The sequence below is a fragment of the Quercus lobata genome, chromosome 10 (assembly GCF_001633185.2).
Source record: "Quercus lobata isolate SW786 chromosome 10, ValleyOak3.0 Primary Assembly, whole genome shotgun sequence".
In the NCBI taxonomy this organism is placed as follows: domain Eukaryota; kingdom Viridiplantae; phylum Streptophyta; class Magnoliopsida; order Fagales; family Fagaceae; genus Quercus; species Quercus lobata.
The window spans coordinates 42,560,096-42,566,985 of NC_044913.1; the positions used below are offsets into that span (position 1 = coordinate 42,560,096).

The following is a 6,890-nucleotide window of genomic DNA, read 5'->3' on the forward strand; positions in this document are numbered from 1 at the left end:
TTTTCACATAAATTACATACTATGCATCTCATGGATTAAGATAATGTCCCATTAGTTCATTAATAAATAGTCTCATATAATTAAACAATTTAATTATTTATGTCATGCCTATAAATTGGATTTTAGGGCATAAACCCCAACACAATATTGGTCCCTCAAGTTTACCCTGTGTGCGCAATTGGTCCCTCAAGTTTGAAGCGTGTGCAATTGGTCCCTTAAGTTTTTAAAATGAGTAATATAAGTTCTTTTATTAACTGCCATTAACAGTGTTACTTATGTGGCTAACGGAACAATGACTTGGCATTTTATTTTAATGATGTGGCATATTTTTAATTAAAAAATTACAAACTAAAATTACACACAAGCTCTTCACGGACTCCTTCACTCATCAAGTGTAATCGTTACAGAAGATGAAGAAGGAGGTGAAGAAGGAGGAGGAGATGATGGGTGTTTGGATGATTGGGAAGTTGTGGCGGATGCTTTAGTGGTTGAAAACAAAAACCCGTCTTCAGAATCTTCTTTGGAGTGTGAATCTATTGCTGAATTGGTTTCTTCTAGGAAGCGAATGATGGGGTGGGATTAGGAGGTGGTGATTTAAAGCCTGAGTGTCCAAAAATGGTTCTGAGGGGGGCTTGTGGGAACAGCCAAGCGTGGAGGCCGGATGATGCTTTTAGGCCTCGGAGTTTACCCAATTTGTCTAAGCATCATAGCTTGCCTAATCCAAATCAGCACTATGGTGGAGGAGCAGGAGGGGTCACATGGGGTTGTAACAAAGTGGTGTCTACGCCAACTTCGTGTCCTATATGCTATGAGGATTTGGATTTCACAGACTCGAGCTTTTTGCCTTGCTTGTACAGGTTTCGACTTTGCCTTTTCTGCCAGAAAAGGATTCTTGAGGAGGATGGCCGCTGTCCTGGATGCAGGAAGCCATATGAAGCTGACGCTGTTGAGGCAGAGACAAGTGTTCATGGGAGCTTGTTGTTCCCTCTCTCCCCTTCTTTGTCTCGTGGCTGGGTGTTTACAATGGGTAGAAAATAGTTTTTTAATTTGGTAAATAATGTTTCCCACGTGTAATTTTAGTTTGTAATTTTTTAATTAAAAATACGCCATGTCATTAAAACAAAATGCCAAGTCATTGTTCCGTTAGCCACATAAGTAACACCGTTAATGGCAGTTAGTAAAAGGACTTATATTGCTCATTTAAAAAACTTGAGGGACTAATTGTGCACATAGGGTAAACTTAAGGAACCAATATTGTAGTTTCGCCTAAAAATATTGTAGACGTAGTATTACTCTACTTTTGTTGAAACCCAATTCTTAAGATTCTCAAGTTAGGTGTGTGTGTGTGTGTGTATATATTAGAGTAGACAAAACAAGTTATTTTAAAAGAATTATGTATATAATTTTTTTTTGCAATTTAGAATATTCATATGAAACATACATGTAAAGCCGTCATTGCTCCTCTTATTGAATGTATCAATAGCTTTTTAATGAGAGATTGTATATCAAAAGTATGTATTTTTAGGAATTGTATGTGAGAGGGAAGGGGTTTGGTTTTTATTTTTTATTTAAAAATAAAAGGTATAATTCACTTTCTAATTCATTGAAAACCAAATTTATATATTGATTGTTAAAGAAAATTGTGAGTGTAGACACTCGATTTTACACCCATAATTTAATCAAGGAAGATGGCTAGAATGATCATTCATATACTTGAAAAATCATGGTTGCATTACATGCATTAATTAATTCATTGTATAACATAAAAATGATTTTGAGATTCTAACGGTCATGATGGTATGCCCGAGTTCCAAATCGGATCGTCGGATTGAAAGATATCGCATGATCGAGTTTGCACGGTCAACATGCATTTTGTTTGGGTGGAATCAACCATGCACGATTAATTTAAATTAATTTTGATTAGTTAAAAAATTAAAATTAATTAAATAATTTTGTGATTGGTTGTTAGTTAGTGTCAAAAATAGACTAGCTTGCATGGGAATAAAGAGGATAATAAGATAACAATGAAATTGTAGATAATCAAGACTTTTTGGGATATTTATCTACAAGATAATCATTACTATAAAGACCTAAATCATCAAGAAAAGGGGTTTAATTTTTAGAATACAGATTAAAAGCGTGCAAGTCCCAACTTAAAAGAACTCAAAAAAGAAGTCCAAAGTGGACCAAAACTTAAAATCTCAAAATCTCAAAATTTGCTAATTGTCAAAGATCTCTTTAAACTAAAAACTGATCTGAATTTTTCGGATTTGGTTTTTAACACACAAAACTTACCTGAATTTTTTCAGATTTTATTTTTAACACTAAAAACTGATCTGTATTTTCATTAGATATATATCTGATTTTTTTAACACACAAAACTAATTTGGATTTTCATTAAATACAAATATGATTTTTTTAACACATAAAACTGATTTGTATTTTCATTAAATGCGGATCTGATTTTTTTTTTTTACTCTAAAAAACTGATCTATATTTTCATTAGATACATACCTAAATTTTTTTTTACACATAAAACTGATCTGTATTTTCATTAAATACAAATCTGATTTTTTTTAACACATAAAACTGATATGTATTTTCATTAAATACAGATCTGATTTTTTGAGAAAAATTTTTCTTTGACACAAAATTGTAGATTTTCAAATTTAAAAGAAGAAATTAAAAATTAGGTTGAAGTCTTTTCTTTGTCTTAATATGTGATGCATGTAAAATAAATTTATCTCATGAGTGTGAACCCTCTTTCAAAAAGTCTTTTTCATGATATGTCCAACAACAAATCTGATTTTTCTAAAATCAAAAATCATTTTTTTTAACTGTTCAAAAACATATCTGATTTTTCTTTACAAATCTAATTTTTTTAATTACACAAAAACAGATTTGATTTTTCTTTACAAATCTAATTTTTTTTTTTATCTACATAAAAACAAATCTGATTTTTCTTTACCAATCTTTATTTTATTTTATTTTATTATATATATATATATATATCTATATATATATATATCTACACAAAAACAAATCTGATTTTTTCTTTACAAATCTTAATTTTTTTTATTCACAAAATAGATCTGAATTTTTCTAAAAAAAGAGGATACATTCATAAGATAAATTTACTTGAATTAGTTTTGGTCCAGTGCTTGTCATGTATGTTCAACATATCATTCACATCATGCAAAAAAGGGTATATTGGTCATTAGAGTTTAGAAGACCAAAGTTTGTCTGGACAGAATGGGTGCCTAACATCTTCTCATTTCGTAACCTAGCCTCCGAACTTAGGATTTTGGATAGGTAGATTAGTGTCTTATTTTTATTTATTTATTAATTTTTGGTAGATTGTAACTAGGAGCAAAAGCTTTGTATTCTTTTACATAGATTGTAACTAGGACTTAAAGCCTTGTAAGGTTTAATTTACCAAGATTGTATTTATCTTTATTCAATCAATGACAATGAAGTATTTTGATCATGTATTTTGCATTTAGTTTTTTTTTTTTTTTTTTGGTATAAAAAAATAAGTGGCGACTCTGCAGCACTTACCCAAAAAGAGAGGTGTCGTTAAAAGCACCTGAATCTCTTTTTTGAGAGCACCCTCTCAAGAAGTTGCAGTCTCTCATAGTGGGATTGCTTAATAAATTGAGGGATTGATTTTTAGAAAAAAAAAAAATCATGGAATTTAATCAATCAATATGCAATTCAAATTCAAATTATCATTGAATTTTATGTGCAATTCCATTTATAAATATGGGTTCTATTGTAATATATTATTAAGAAAAGCGAATGAGAAAATGTAACAACTTGGGCACTTGTCTTGTGGATGTAGGCCACAAAGCTGAACCCCATAGACTATCATGTGTTTTCATTCATCTCTCTTTTTCTTCACATTATCACAAAATTCTGCATGGTATTAGAGTGGGTTGATTAGGGAATTCTTGAATCTCTTTGTTGGGTTTAGACTAGGGGTGTCCATCCACTTGCCAAACTCGACCCACCTGTCGGAACCGACCAGACCTGATCCACCCGCAACCGATCTGAGAGCCTCGGTAGTTGACGGTGGGTTCTAGATATTAAAAACCAACTACAGCGGGTCGGTTGATGGGTTCTCTTCTCTAAAACCTGACTCAACTCATCTGACTATAAACCTAGAAAAATATGGCAACTTTAAGCATTTTTCAGTGAGTTTTTGTTAGAAATCCATTAGATCCACCTACACTGAAGTGCCTACATTGGTTTCTACTTAGTTATACCTCCTTTGTTAGCTAGTTTTCTCTTACTCAAAAAAAAAAAAAAAAAAAAAAATTGTAAAACTTTGAAAGACGGATCAAGATTTGGATTCTATATCTAAAAGTTATACATATATATATATATATATATATATTATTTTTTTTATAATTAAAGCACAACTTAAAGAGGATTGTTTGAAAGTATAATTCACTAGTCATATCTTTAAAAACCAAATTAAGATTTCAATTGTTAGAGAAAATCATAGGGTTACTTTCATAAATCAAAGAATTGATTTTCATGAGATCGAAGCAATCAATATTCAATATACAATTCAAATTCAAATTATCGTTGACCTTTTTTGAATACTTCCTAGCATTCCCGTTTGGAAATGCCATCTTATCCTATTTTACCATTCTAAAAAACTACTTTATCAATTATGCCATACCATTTTATAACACACCCAACATCCTAACTTTTATTTTCTTATACAATACATTAAAATAATATATTTACACAATAAAATATATTTACGTCTCTCTCTAATTTTTATCTCTTTTCCTTTGTCTCTGTCTCTGTTTGTCTCTCTCTCTCTCCCTCTACCATTCATCACCTTCATCACCACCGTGAAGACCCAAAACCCTAACACAGTTTATCAAAAAAAAAAAAAAAAAAAACCAACACAGAAAATCTCATCCCAAACCCCAAACAAACCCAGCACAGAAACTTAACCAACCATCAAGAATAAAGCCACCCACCTATCCACCCAAAATTTCCAATCACCATCCATCAATCCATCATCAACAACACCATCACCCATTGATCCACTATCAACAACACAACCACCACCCACCATCAACAACACAACTAACAACCACCACCCATTATCAACAACACAACCAACAACCACCACATCATAGAGGCACCACGGGAAACACCAAGCAAACCCACCAAACTCAGCCCCAGACCCACCGTGCCATCACAACCCATGGCCCACCACACCGATCCCATCACAATCCACCACCGAAACTCAGCCCCAAACCCACGGCCAAAACCGATTAGTAAACCCATCACCATACACAACCAAATCCGATTTGGAAACCCACAACCACGCCGATCTTGCCACCACAACAACTACCAGATCTTTGACCACGCCGATCTTGCCTGGAGAATCCTACAAACCCACAACCACGCCAAAAACCCATGAACAAACCCACAGAAGCTGATCGAACAAACCCATGAACAAACCCACAACCATGCTGGAAATCCACCACAGCTCATGACCTCCACGCCTCCACTACAGAAGTTGATCGAGCCTCCAATGCTGATGCCTCCATGCCGATCTAAGAAAGAGGAAGACAGAGTTTTCGGGTTTGAAGAAGAGAGAGTAGAAAGAAGAAAAAGCAGAAAGAAAGAGAGAAAAGGAAGAGAGAGAAAGATAATGAAATAGTGCCTGTTTGTTTCCACATTTTGAACCCAAAAAGCGCTTTTTGAAAAAAGCCAAACCAAAATATGCGTTTGGTTAAGCCCAAAACGCAACTTTTTGATAAAAGTTGCGTTTTGGGCATAGACCAAAAATAAGGAGAAACGTGGAAATTTTTATGGACCCTTAGGGGTCCATAAATGAAAACGTGCATTGTGCGTTTTTAGTGGGTTACCGTTGCAAAATTAAAATTACGGAAATACCCATCAAATAGCACAAACCCACGGGAAGAAGAAGATGAAGACGAAGATTAAAATCATTACCCAAAACACAAACCACAATCCAAAAATACAGAAATCAAATAGCACAAACCCACGGCCAAACAACCATAAACACATAGAAAGACAGAAAGAAAGAAGAAGAAGAGGAAGAAGAAGATGAAGACGAAGAAAGACCGAACCCACAGTGTTCAGTTCAGGTCATGAGGCTTCTCAATTTTCAGTTCAGGTCTGCGAGCAATTTGCTTCAAACACAAACCCACGGCCACAATCCAAAAACACATACCAAAAATACACATAGAAAGACAGAAAGAAAGAAGAAGAAGAGGATAAGTTAAGAAGCGGAAGTGGAGATCTTTTGGAAATCAAGTGGAAAAAAAAAAAAAGAGAGAGAAGAAATTGAAAGAGCCGGAGAGCTTTGGAATTGAGAGAGCCTTCTGGAAACAAATAGAAAAGGAAAAAGGAAAAAGGAAAAAGGAAAGAATGAAAGAATGAGAGAGCCTTCTGGAAGGTGGAGGTGTGGGAAAAAGGAGAGGATGTGGACAAAATAGTGTACACGTGTGTGGTGGATAAAATACAAGAGAAAAAAGAAAAAGAAAAGGAAAAGGTAACGTATGGAGGAAAAAAAAAGGAAAATTATTAGAAATCACAATTTCAAAATATTACCACAATATTTTCACAATATTTTTACAATAAATTTTAAATAATTAGCTAATATTGATGAGTAAAAATATAATTTCAGTAATGGGTTCAAATTAGAACTAGTAACAACTTTTTATATAAGATTTTGTTATGATTCTTGTGAAAGTATTGCAAAAAATATTGTGGATGTAACATTTTTGTTGAAAAATATAATTGTTGAAAATGAATAGAAAAATAAAAATAAATATTAAAAAAGAATAAATTTGATTACAAAATAAAAATTAAAAAAGTAGATAGGCAAAAGATAA

At 33.0% G+C, this 6,890-nt stretch overlaps 1 pseudogene; it reads left to right on the forward strand.

The window, feature by feature from the left end:
- Positions 1 to 292: 292 nt before the first annotated feature.
- On the forward strand, positions 293 to 1,038 carry LOC115964784 (annotated as a pseudogene).
- Positions 1,039 to 6,890: the final 5,852 nt, after the last annotated feature.